The sequence below is a fragment of the Strigops habroptila genome, chromosome 18 (genome assembly GCF_004027225.2).
Source record: "Strigops habroptila isolate Jane chromosome 18, bStrHab1.2.pri, whole genome shotgun sequence".
In the NCBI taxonomy this organism is placed as follows: Eukaryota; Metazoa; Chordata; class Aves; order Psittaciformes; family Psittacidae; genus Strigops; species Strigops habroptila.
In genome coordinates, this window is record NC_044294.2 from 25,149 (window position 1) to 39,352 (window position 14,204).

Consider the following 14,204-nt stretch of genomic DNA (forward strand, 5'->3'; position numbering starts at 1 on the left):
GCTTTCTTCACTTTAAATTCTCCTTATATGCTCAAGAAGTTTTAGAAAAACAGCAGAGTAAGCCTGCTTGTCAGGCTGGTTTTTCCAAGTTGTCACAACTTTGAAGCTGCATTGTAACTGTTAGACAGATAATTTATGGGCGTTTTCATGCATTAGAGTATCACAATAAAGTCTTCTGGGCACTTTTTTTGCTAAGCCAAAGTAAAATGGGACAAATATCTGCAAAAAGAGAAAAGGGCAGCTAAGTTGCCTGTACTTTCATATTCTGCAGCTCTGGGCTGTTTCAGATGTTATGGAAACTAGGCTTTTTCAAATTACCCTGACAACTACCATTACAGACATTCATCTGAAACTCAGGTTACAATATTTTCTGCCCTTTCACAAAGAGGTTACAGTGATGGAATGAAGAACCATATAGACTGGAGTGTTCACTGGAGTGTTGTAAGAAAGATTTCACCTTCAAATATTTCAGTAATTATAGATATGAATCATTTGCTAACAAATCTCAGCAAGGTCTGGAGAGGAGCCCTCCTGATGAATCTGTGCCGTGGAGTAATCATGATTTCACATCTTTATCAATCCCAGCCACTCACCCAAAAGGGATCTGTCAGTCTCACAATAAGGTAGTAAAGCAAGTAACTGTGGTTTTTTCTCATCCTCCTAGCTAAGCAGTGTCCATTTTCTCCATCAAAAGCTTAAATTGTCTTTTCAGATGTCTTCACTTAAGTTCAGTGGAGAATTACAACGAGCACAAAGGCTCATTCTAACTCATATCCTAAGTAAACAGTTGCCGCATAGAAGAACCAGGCAGTCCATTTAATCACTGTAAGATGTTAATTTAAAAGATCAGGTTAGAAAAATACCTAAAATATGTATTCAGATTAGCATTTGCAAATGTAAAATCTGTTTCTTTAATGGGATACTTAGAACGAGGCTCAGATAGAACACATTTAAAAACTAGATTATTTCAATCAATAGAATAAGTCCCATAAATTCCCCTACTGCTCCATGGCTTTGGTCATACAAAAATGTTCCTTTAAATGCAAGTTCTATTAATTGGTTTTGTGGTTCTTTACAAAAAGCTTTTAGGATTAACAGAATATTGAATACATATTAATTAGCATTAATTGAATTAAATTAAAAGCATGTGGAAAAAATACTGTTCATTTTAAGAAGTTAACATAATTCTGCCTTTTTCTTAGTCTATATTTTAAGACCAAACTCTGCTGATAAAAAATAAAGGGTTAATAAAATGAATGCTTTCATTCCCAAAGATTCAATATTCTAAGCCCAGAAGTCAATCCTGGATTGTTGGGTTTAGAAATATTTGTCTCTCCTTCAAATCTCAGCCCAACTAAAGCCAGTGAAACTCAAACTGGCCACAGCAACGATGACCTCTGCTGGCAAGTGCCCTCTGCTGAACAGGAGTTTTAAGGGCTTAATTCAGAAAGTGACCACGAACTAAAACATCAGGTCAGCTGAGATACACTTGGAGAAATGCAAGATCACACCTCTGCCCATGAAACGTGCCCCATGGTAAAGAAAGTGAAAGGCACGTGTAGCAATGCTGATCCAGCTGCATTGCTCACAGAGCAAGGAGAAAACTCTCCCTGTGCTGGGATTGGCTTGAGCCCAGCGACAGAGGCCGATGTGTTTAAGAGCATTTTTAAGACAGAAGCTCTGGGATAGATGTCCTATGGGATGCATGTGGCTTGTTCTCCTGACACAATGCCCTTTGTGCAGCTCTTCTGAATTCATTAAATATTTGCCTGTGCATGTGTTGTTTAGACCCAAAATGAACATCGCCAAGCAAAGCAAAATAATTTTTGTTGATACCAAGAGATTGTAGTATCTTCATGTGGGTTATGTGCACTCTTATCTGCCTGGTTCCACTAATCTAAAGCTATGGAACTTGGTGGAAAGAAAGTCTCGGACTGTTGATATAAACCTATACTGTCCCCACAACCTGAACACTGAGTTCTGATCATCACTTACACCTCAGAAACTGAAACATGAAAGGGTGCCAATGATGAAAGCCTGGAACATTTTCCATATTTAGAGAAACTATAGAGATTATGATTTCTACGTCTAGAAAAGAGATAGCTGAGGAGGAGTATAATGAAGATATTTATAGTCATAATTGTCCCTAAGTTGTTTTGAAGGAAATGGATGTTGTCTTGTGTCCTAGTTCAAAAATCTAGGAGCAGGTAATAAAACTGGCAGGTGGGAAGTTCAAGGCAAACCAAGGTGTTTCTTCTCTCCATGCATAATTAGGCTAAGGAATTCCTTTCCAAGGGATACTGTAATTCACAGGGGTTCAGAAAGTAATCACGTGTACTAAAAGCAAAGGCACTACCTGTGGTTCAGGAAATCTGTGATTCCAAAATGCCTGCTGAGTGGGAGAGTGTACCAAGGAGAGCACCACCGTGTGATTGCCCTATTTGTACTCTGCCCCTGCGGCAGAATACTGACCTGGATGAACCGTTCTAGTACAGACACCCCAACCTTCTCCTCAGTGCTTTAGCGTGTCAAATACTTGACCTGTCCTAGCAAGAAGAAAGGTGACTATATAATACTTACTGCGAGTTGCTAGTTTGCTGATGAAGGAGTGGTGATTCTGGCAAAATGAAAATACAACATTCTTTGGGTTTGGTTTTGTTCAAGAGCTAGGTGTAGGCATAAGTTCATGCACACCTGTAGTATAGAAAGACAGTAATGCTGAGACTTACAGCTATTCAGGTAACTCAGCGTCTAAATAGATTATGATTGAGATACTGGAGAAAGGCCTGTGAAAGGACATAACTGGTTTATCTTGTGAAATTCACTGGAATATACTGCACGTGTGAAAATACAATTTAACCTCACATCTCTGTGGCCTGTTTATTTGTGGAGCTGAGACCTTATTTGAAACTCATTATTAAGCTCAAGTCTGTTCTAACTGCTTTCACTAAAAATATTATACATACATCCATGTAAAAAGTAGCATGGAAATATTCCACAATTAATTACACTGACAATACACCTTTCACTGTGAGAACTGCATCACCCTGCAAAAGGCAACAGTCAAGAGAATGGCAACAAAACAGGAAAACCTGAATGCCAGGTTGAAAGGTGGAGACAGGAGATGTCAACCCAGCTTTGCCAACTTCTCCCCAAGTGTAGCTGACTTGTTGCTGATGCATTAAATGTGTTTTTCAGCCTGTAGCATGCATAAAGATGACAGAGAATGACACAGAACTTCCTCTGTGTACAAGTAGGATTTTCTGCCCACAGATCTTGCTTCTGTGAGATAATTAAGTGCTTGCAAATGAGTTATGATGTACTGGAACATCAACACCTGCCACTTGGAAACAATTATTGGGACACAGGCGAAGGGATGAAATCCAATTTAATGGATACACAAACGAAGACGTAAGATGCTGACTGCATTGGCAGAGCTGGGAAGTCACCGAGGATATAGAGTTGGCTACAGCAGTTCACTAGTCAGCACGTCTTTGAATGCATTAGCCCCAAGTGAAGCACGCCCATGCACACCACACTGCCCAGTGCTTTCGTGTGCTTAGAAATGAGAGACAGAAGGATGCAGTACTTGACTACCTGCAGGCATAATCTCTGTGTGACTATATTCATGTGGAAGACATTTAGATTGCACCATTACTGCACAGCAGGAGAAAATATGCAAAGTGCTGCTCGGTATTTTGAGCCTTGCATACAGCTATTAAGATGCAAATTGCTGTATGCATGTAGAAATCATACATACATATGTACAAGACTTGTCTGGCATATTATCTAAATCCAAAATGAAAATAACTGCATGAGGGAGTTTGAAATAACATGCTCAATGGCTTTACTGCCAGCTTCTGGAGCATCACTTGAATTTCCTGTGCCATTTTCCAATTAATGAAACACCTTTGACTTTTCCTTACCTTGGAAGCAACATTTATTTCCCAGTAAAGAGCCTTTCTTCTTTTTTGCCTAGGCTCTTGCATTTACAACAATGCTTTGAGATTTTATGGAACAGTAGCTGCCATTATCAGAGAACAAGAACCAAGACTGACCAGACTCACGTTTTTATTGCTGGGATCAGTTTTATAACATTCCTATGGTTTCCACATCACCTAGAGGCATTCCCCGGAAGAAACTGTGAGATGGTGACAACGGAAAGCAAAAATCATAGAATGGTTTGGGTTGGAAAGGACATTAAAGCTCCTCCAGTTCCAACCCCTGCCATGGGAAGGGACATCTACCATTAGAGCAGGTTGCTCCAAGTCCCATCCAACCTGGCCTTGAACACTTCCAGGAATGGGGCAGCCACAGCTTCTCTGGGCACCCTGTGCCAGCGCCTCAGCACCCTCACAGGGAAGAACTTCTTCCTTATATCAAACCTGAACTTCCCCTGTTTAAGTTTGAACCCATTGCCCCTTGTCCTATCGCTACAGACCCTGATGAAAAATCCTGAAGAATTGCCTGCCCTGAACTTTACAGCCCAAACCCCAACACAGTCTCCCCTCAGACTGACAGTCCCTACAGATGTTTTCCAGACACAGCCCTGATCACTGTCAGAAATCAAACTTGCAGGAGCGAGACCACTCAGTGTAGTTCAAGACTTCTTTCGTCCAGAGATTTTCTAAAACTGAATATTGAACACAGACCACTAAAACTGATTTCAAAACGATCTTTCCCTAATTGATGCTCCTGGTTCCGAAATCAAATTTCCTGTTCCCATAGGGTCCATAACAATGTGCTAATAAAAGATCAGATTCTGCTCCCATTGACTTGCTATGTATCAAAACTCTCACTGATTTCAGTGGAAAAAGATTCAAGCACGAAGACTGAAAAAGTCAAACAGAAGGTATGACTTTGACTTTGTTTTGGGCCTTGGTTTACATATTATTGCCAAAATCATAATGACCATGTCTGTGATGCAAATACGAAGATCTTTCCAGGAATAAAATCAATGCGATGAATGAATAATCGATAAACTGAATCTGTTCCTTACACTGAGTCATTTAATTTGAAATGCCCTATTTGTGAGAAATATTGCTGCCTTAAAGAGTATGTGACAAAAACTGATTGAGCTCAGTTACTTGTTAACTGCTCCAAAAAGTAATAAAAGATTAGACTCTTTCTGGCAGTTTTGACCCACAATGAGGAAATTAGCCCAGTATAAGTACAGCTGGGAAGCAGATTATTTTTTTGACAATTTTCTACATGCTACGTATGGCTTTGCTAGTCTAAAAATTACTATTTTGAATCATTCCTATTCTGAATGGTTTCATATTTTTCCCTCTGTACTGTGTAGGTATAAAGGTGACAGATTTTTTTGTGGTCTGGTTCACTGATTTACTTCAGTGAAGCACTTTAGTTTGTTCTTTACACAACCATATGTGATCCAGGCTTTTAAAAGGAAAGGAAAGAGTTCTTCAGAAATTTTGGGGATGGAAATTCACCAAACACCTCATTGCTATATATTCTTTGATTACAGTACATTTAACAGCTCTGGCTCACACAATATGTGGGGTTTTCTTCTATTTTGAAACATATCTTTTCTTTTTTTTGTTTGAAGTCTTTATGTGCTGGATGACTCAGGTATGGAAAAAGACCTGTGCTTGTTCACAGAGCCATTTGCCCTGTGGTGAATGACACAGCCTGCATTTTCTGAAATGCATCATTTCCTGCCCATTATTCCACGATCCCTTTTTGATGCTCGATGTACCGGCTCCAGAGCAGCATTTAAGGCGCATGTATTAGCACAGGCATACAAATGGCTCATTTCAACTATTCATTGCTTAACACATTGCAAGAACAACTTGAATTCTGATGAACGTAACTATAAGTTCAGCCCCATTTAGGAGCTGTACTTCTAGCAATCATCAAAATGATTATATTGCGGCCTTTAAGGAGGGTCAGCAGGGCACGTCAGCTGCTTGGGTCAGTAGGCAAGAATGAACTGTCACGCTGTGCATAGATGTCTGGTCACTGCAGCTGTGCATATTCCTAATTTTCTGGTGCTTTCATATTTCAGACTGAAAATTAACACTTTTACACAGCAGCCTTTCAACAATTTTCCCCCACTAAAAATGGGCAAGGCGGCACAGAATAGCCATCTCTGAAAATGTACAAGTTTTTCACCTTATTTAGATGTACGAAGTGCACTTTCTAACTGCAGCTGAGGGACTGTGACATTGCTCAGTTTGCAGACAGCTGCTGCTCAGAGGGTTGTGACTTCAGGGCTTTAAGCTCGAAAGGGGAGATTGAGATGAGCTCATAGGCAGAAGCTCTTCCCTGTGAGGGTGCTGAGGTGCTGGCACAGGGTGCCCAGAGAAGCTGTGGCTGCCCCATCCCTGGCAGTGGTCAAGGCCAGGTTGAACACAGGGGCTTGGAGCAACCTGCTCTAGTGGAAGGTGTCCCTGCCCGTGGCAGGGGGTTGGAACTGGAGGAGCTTTAAGGTCCCTTCCAACACAAACCACTCTGTGATTCTATGATAAGACTCATAGGACAACTTTCTTCAGGGCAGAACATTCTACAAAAGAAAGGGCTTTTTTTGTTTCAAAAGCAGCTACCAATTCCCAGTTTCACTGTACTTGTGTCTCACATTTAGAACCCACTTAGCAGGTTCTGAAGCATCTGAAAATCAATATAGAATTAGGGAGCTCAAAAGTTTTGGACATTTTATTCCAGAAGCTGAAAATTGGGCATTTAAAAACTCAGATACTCACAAATAATGTGTTCTGTCAGGCGCTTACAAAGCGAAGTGCTAAGTTACACTGCATTCCTTATCAGCTTCCTCTTGCATTTCTGGAAGTCCCTAGGAAACAAACTATACCTGCTGCTTTTGTGTTTAAATTTGTGCCCATTTGTTTCTAAGGTTTTAGTAAGTTAGAAACATTCAAAAGAAATGCTTTCTAATAATTCACATTTAGTAGAGTTTCATACTCCATTCAAATTTTACTGCTGTTTGTCTCAAGGAATCAAGCACACTGTGATGGTGGAGTGCTCAAAACCTATGAGACAAACACACGCATGTAACCTCAGGGGATTTAAGTGTTTTGCATTACATTTACACATTCATTCTTTTGAACTAAACATGCAAGTGGATATAGGACTTGTTGTTCTTACTTTATACAGCTACAGTCCATTAAATTTGGATTCTTGGATTTTTGGATTCTTTAGAAAGGTAATGGATTCCAAAGTGACCATTGACTTTATTCTGGTTTGTATCAAGCTTCTATAGCTTTGCTTGGTTATAACTTCAGTAACGCAAGAATTGTGTTGCAGAAGTTACAGCTTTCTATCTCATCAAGAAAATAATGTAAGAGTCTTTTGCGGTCAATGGATACAAGCTCCTTATGTATCAGTAAGAGAACAGGAAATTCTGCATCCAAAGTTAGTAACCTAGAGGATATTCTAAGTTTTCCCTGACTTTCTCTCTTTTTCGTGTGCGCTAGCTCTTTATGAACACAGGTAGAATTATGGACACCACCTACAGCATCATGTTTGACAAGTTTTGTTCAGATTGCTGATCACTAGGAAATGTCACACTTGTACACTTCTCTGTTAGTTTCTGATCTCCTAAGAATTCTTAAGTAGCAGGAAAAGTAAATGCATAGTTCCATCTTTTTTCTTTAATTATTGCTACCACCTTCACGTGTCTAGAAAAGGACTAAGCCTTGTGTAGGACTTTCAACATGGAAAATACTTCATAGTGACAAACATAAATAAATGTTTGTTAAAGCAACAGTGTACAGAACAAATCAGAAGTCAGTTATACAGGATTCCCTGAGATGAAGGTGGCCTTCAAATATTGACAAGTGTAGCATCTTACCACTCTCTACAACTACCTGAAAGGAGGATGGAGCCAGGAGGTGGCTGGTCTCCTGTCCCAAGGAACAAGGGACCGGACAAGAGGAAACAGCTTCAAGCTACACCAGGGGAGTGTTAGATGGAGATGAGGAACAATTCCTTCCCCAAAGGGTGCTCAGGCATTGGAACAGGCTGCCCAGGGCAGTGCTGGAGTCACCGTCCCTGGAAGTGTTCACACACCGTGTAGAGGAGGCTCTCAGTGACATGGGTTAGTGGTGGTCTTGGCAGTGCTGGGCAACGGTTGGACTTGATGACCTTGAAGGTCTTTTCTAACCTGGTTGATTCCATGACTCCATGGTTGCATGATCAAAGAATAGATCAAATTGGATGGGACATCAGGAGGTCCTCTGTCCAGCTTCCTGCTCGAAGAAGGATCTCTGTACCATTTACTAGAGGATTAAGACTGAGGAGTCAATAACAAGCAGCAAACTTTCTGCAATATTATTTTCTTGGTAGATGTGCTCAATGCAGAATTCTGGGGATGAGCAGAGTACAGCCAGGCAGCAGCTCTGTAAGGAACTCAGAACCAAGGAACAGCATTATGGTTGACATTCAGTCTCCTAGGTAAGACTCAAATTGGCTCCACTATGATGTCCACGTGATAATGGCCTGTATTTATTACTGATTTAACACCTAAAAGGTTTTCCACATGAGAAGCCACCCATTCTTTCTCTCATTAGTCAGTTTGGGGTTTTGGGCTTTGGTTTAGGGGTTTCTGTTTTGCTTTTCCTTTCCAGCTGGCTTCAGCCCACAGTCATCAGCTTTGGTATTTTCTCTTTTTATCACATATTGCCTTTGACCAAGAATTCAGGTTAAGTGCTTCCATCACCTATAAAAAGGATATCCTTTCACAGGCTAGATTCTTTCCTTACTATTTGGTTGCTGTAGTGGGGATTAGGCCCAACTCCTCAGCTCTCCCCAATACCATATTTTTAGACTTATGCAAAACAGTAAAAGTTCAAAGGGGATTTAAATCATGGGCAGATTCAGAAGGCTCAGCTGCCTGGTGCCTGTTCTACTACAAAAGCTAAGTGCATCAAAGGGAACCACCAGATGACAGGTTCAATAACGACAGAAAGCCATTGCTCCACACCATGGAATTAAGCTGCAGAACTCCCAGTCACTTTGCTGCTCAAAATGTACACTGACTCAAGGAATAGGTAGACAGGGACATGGATGAGAAATATACTGAAGATTTTAAACACATAGAAAACCCTGCTGGCACAGAAAGCTGCTCATCCAAACACTGCAGGAAACGAGAGTGGTTGGAAAAGTACCACTATATGTTTATCTTGCTCTTAGACACTTCCTGAAGGATCTTCTATTTGCCTCTGTCAGAGACAGGATTGAGAAGAAGATTCTTTCATCTGGTCCAGCTCGATCATTCTTAAGTACTGATAGTATGTTGAAGGGGTTCTCTTTAATGGGGAAGACACTGTGATCTTTCTTGTGATCACAGTGTTAGCAATTTTATCCATTTCCCTCAGCAAAACTGATTGCACTAACTGCACTTCTTATCTGGCAGGAAAAGGAACACAAACTGTGTCAAGAGAAATAAATAAGAACAGAGAGAAAATTGCCTCTTTATCCTGTTTTAACTGGTTTTACTGTGGGTACAGCATAGAGCCAGTCATTTTTCAATCAATTATTCATTCAAGGTTGTTTTACACTCACTTCTTCCCACAAGTCTCCAGTCCTGTAAATAAGGCTGGTATTCTTTGTTCATCTATGGATGACATTCCTCTGTATTCCTACCACAGGCTGGCTGTTTCATAAAGTGTTGTTTGCTTATGCTAAGATTACCAAGCAATCCATAATGCTCTACGAAAAGTTTTTTGTCTCTTGTTTGTTTGTCATACTTTTTATATTACCATTAACTGCAAACATAACTTGTTGCTGCAGGTCACAGACACACACATGTTAAAAAGCTCAGGGTCTGCCCTTCTCTGTTCCTCTGGGTTCATATTTTTACTTCAGTCCCTTCTATTAAAACTAGCAGTACAATAAGCGGAAATAATGAAACCTTGTTCTCTGTGGTGGTCAGAGTTTCTGGCATCTACTAAATTTGTAAGCATCTGTGAGGTCTGAGTAATTTTTAGGACATAGAGGTACACATGTCTAACACAAACTCTCTAATTAAAGAGACCTCATGCACCACAGCTTTTATTCTGGTCAGGACCTCCACCTATCCTACATTTTAATCAAACTTGTAGAAACATTATCTTTAACATTATCTTTATGTAGAAAGCTAGTAGCTTAAAAACCTCTAACCTTCTGTGAGATGTGAATGGCACTCAACAATTTCAAGGGTCGTTGGGTCAACGGTTCACAAGACAGTGTCGTTTCTTAAGTGTCATTTCCCTATTAAACCAGACTAAAACCAGGTGATGCTCTTTGTTGCCCCCACTTTGAAGTCTACACAGCAACCAAGAACTGTGTGCTCAATTATGCATTGCATTTGTGTACCAGCTTGTGTTTCAGTTACAAAGATGTTAAGCCACAGAGCCTAAGCATGCTTTATTTTGCATGTTAAGGACCCTTTCCATTCCTCTCCTTGTTATTGTTGTTTCTTATCGAAGTTCTAAATATTCAACATCTATTATTTCATTCTGCCTGGACTTAAATCCTCCTGCCCCAGTCGTTCTTGCCAAACTTTCCTCTCATTATTTTCTCAGGCACAGGCTGTAAACAGAAGAGTGCAAAGGTTCACTGCTCAGCCTCACATTCCACATTCCAGGACACTTTATATATGCCAAAAGTGTGAGTTTCTGGCTTTGCCAAAGCATGCAGAATCACATCACATGCATTAGAGGGACTTTGATCCACCAGCTCTCCCTAGATGTGCATTCCTGCACTGTAAACGGCCTTTGTGAACAGAGTAGTGCTGTGAAGGGTTGCACTAAAGACCACTTTTTCGCTCTATGCTTTGAAAGAAAAGCATGTGGCCTTTTCCTTTTCCTCTCTCCCACTCCTTCTGTTCTATTTGAAAGCAAAAAAACTAGAAAAATACTTAATGAACTATAGAATTTCCTACCTTTGTTCCACATTTCAAATTTGTAAAAGCATTCAAGCCACAGAATCACAGAATTTGTTTGAATTCAGTGTTCAGCACTGGAACCAGGATTGTGCCATCGCTTGAAAGGAAATACTTTCTAAGAAAATCACACATTTCCAATGCCACAGAAAACCTGATGTAATGTTGTTGGCCAGATTTAAAGTTCATCTCTCTACTTTTACAATAAAAATTTACAAAAGCTCTTTTCCAAGAGACATCTATTCAAACTGTGATATTGCACACAGAAAGTAGGTGCATATCTGATTATCGAAACTTCCCTCTGGTTTCCATTTTAAGCTGGCAGAAAATGATCTTGTAAGGTATAAAACTTGATTATCTGCTTTGAACCTAATATTCACCCCAAAAAACCCCACAGAAAATATGCTAAATGCAAACATAATATGTATCTTTAAAAAGATTTTTAAGTGAGAGACCTGTTAGGCATATGTTATTAAAAAAGAACAAAAACTAAAAACCAACCCAACACTTCTTTTCCTTGTGTTAAACAATCTAAAACTGTCATTTAATCATCATCTGATGAACACTGTCATAAAAATAAGCAAATACCAAAGAAAAATCTATTCCTAATGCTATAATTATGACAACAATCTGTGGAGTCCCACTCTTCACCATAAAATATAGATCACATCTGGCTACAAACGTCATCTTTTGTTTCTTTCCACCATATGCTCATGCATACTACCTTCCAATTTGGAATACAATTGCTTTCTTGTCACTATTATGCTTGGACTAGGTCTCTCTTCCAGCCTTACTATTTCTGTGATTCTGTGGGTGATTCTGTGATTGCTCCTGACAACTGATTCAATAGGCGCCAGCATTCCCAAGAAATACTGTAACAAATACAAAAAGATGCACATCAAATATCGAGACAAAGAAATATGTGGTTACAGTGTAAAGTGATACAATGACAGTGAATTTCAAGGTTAATTGAATTAATATTGGCACACAAAACATGGAAATACCATAATGATGCGGGGAAAGGATTCTGCATTTTATTATGTTTTCTCTATTCTGATTAATGACTAGACAGCAAAGATCAAAATGATAGCAGACAGCTCATGTGTATCACCAGCAGGTTCCCAGCTGACAAGCTGTAGGTGCAGCATATAAGCTTTGGAGCACATGTGCCTAGATTCCGTACAAAATCCCAACACTGGATTGAACATAAACTTAGACCATAAAGTTGAACATAAAGTTAGAAAAACTTGGGTTGAACATAAAGTTAGAAAAAGAAAACATTTACCCATCACAGAAAACCAGAATAGAATATTAGTATTATCAACCCTACATGAGTTAGTAACACGTTTTATTTGTAAGTAAAAGGTGAATTTGGAATGAGAATTTACATCCCTTTTACATCTTCCCCACTCATATGGGCGAGCTCCAGATTCCCTCTCGTAGGTGCAGCATGGACTCATGGCAAGGCACAAAGCAGAGGAAAGAGAAATGCAAAAAAGAGCTCTGACAAAACCCTTTAACTTGCTTCTCCTATTTCCTGCAGCTTGATTTCCCTCTTCTCCCAGCAATGCCATCATTCAACAAATCATAAAGTAAAAAGAAAAAACACCATTTCCGGCATTGGTGTTGGCTGAAGCCTTATTGACATGAGCTAAATGCATCATCTTGATCCACTGGGGAAAAAAACAACCAAACAAGAAAGAAAAGCAATTGCTTACTCTGTAACAACAGCTCTTACCTAAGGTTCTACCACCTGCTTTGCTCCATAGTATAGTAAAGCCAGATGGGAAACTGTTTAATCCAGGTGCATGGTTTGCAGCCAGATGTCTGTGTTGTAACTTTTATCTTTATGTGACTGGTAATTAGACTACTGTGTCATACTGTACTGGGCCACAAAATGAGTACGAACCGATGAGCTGTGACGTGGTGTTAAGGTGTTCAGTGTGCTTGCAATTTCCCATATTACAAAGTGATGGAATAGCTTCACATGACAAATACCAAATATTCATCAAAGCAAGCAGTCAATAAAGTTGTGCAACCATGTGGGAGCAGGAAAGAAGATGAGTCATTTATGAATGTGCTGATGATCGGGTTTTCATTATTGCACACAACCTGGGGCACATCAGGAACCAGACTAGTATTGAAACAACCACCGTTACTTTCAACTAGACAAAGTCTTGCAAGAAAATTTGACACAAGCTGTCTTCAGCTCCTATTTGAAACATTTTTTTGCTAGATGCAAGAAACAAAATGCACAGAAATATCCTTTGGGTATTAATTATCTAAAAATAATAGCTGAAAAACCTACTGACTTATCTCTAAAATACCCCTTTTCCCTTCCAGGCGTGATTTTTGCTGCTTGTAGTAATATCTGCAAGATATTGGTAGGTTGCTATTATTTCTCTTTCTAAAATATTCTAAAAGCTTGCTTTAATTCCTAGAGGCTCTGCAAATTATTTGTCCCAGAAACAAGGCAGCATTGCAGCATCATTCAGAAAGAAGAATGTGAGAGAGGGAAGGTGCCATGTTCCATCTGTCAGTCTATATATTGCAGTGGAACCTAATGCCAACCTGTACAATGGAAATAAAGTTCTTCTACTTGGAGAGAGCCAGTGAAAATCTTCAAGTTAAGAACATCACAAGTGTAGGACAAGAAGAAACGGCCTCAAGCTGCATCAGGGGAGGTTTAGATGGAGATTAGGGACAATTCCTTCCCTAGAGGGTGGTCAGGCATTGGAACAGGCTGCCCAGGGCAGTGCTGGAGTCACCGTCCCTGGAAGTGTTCACACACCATGTAGAGGAGGCCCTCAGTGACATGGGTTAGTGGTGGCCTTGGCAGTGCTGGGCAACGTTTGGACTTGATGATCTTAAAGGTCTTTTCCAACCTAGTAGATTCCATGATCCTCTGATTCTAAGTTTTCAGGAAGCAACTAACTGCTTGACTGAGAATATCCCTGCTTTCTATTTTATCTAAACCACATGGGTGATATTTTGAAACATTTGATTGAACTCAGTCACTCAATCTTGATTTGGTATTTTGAAACATTTCATTGAACTTGCAGTCCCTCAGTCTTAATTATGGTTTGGCATTTGCCTCTGTGTAGGCCGATCCATAGGGAATGCCATTCCTACCAACCCTGAAGTAGAGCAGGATGACTCAGCTGATTAATCAGCTTTCTTTTTCTTATTAAGAAATGAGTATTTGGCTTCCCCAACTAAAATGATCATGTCAAGCTCATGTTAGAACTCACATGGTTTGGGTCACTCCTGACACATTCTAAGAGAAGGAAATTAGCCTGTACAACTG

At 39.9% G+C, this 14,204-nt stretch overlaps 1 protein-coding gene and 1 long non-coding RNA gene across 8 annotated transcripts in view; one reads left to right on the forward strand and one right to left on the reverse strand.

Moving 5' to 3' along the window:
- The window catches only part of LOC115602295, a 111,978-nt gene that overhangs the window by 19,080 nt on the left and 78,694 nt on the right, over positions 1-14,204 (reverse strand). The gene's annotated exons all lie outside the window — the stretch shown is intronic.
- Positions 1-14,204, forward strand: part of NGF (nerve growth factor) — a 37,283-nt gene that overhangs the window by 3,490 nt on the left and 19,589 nt on the right. The window lies entirely within an intron of this gene.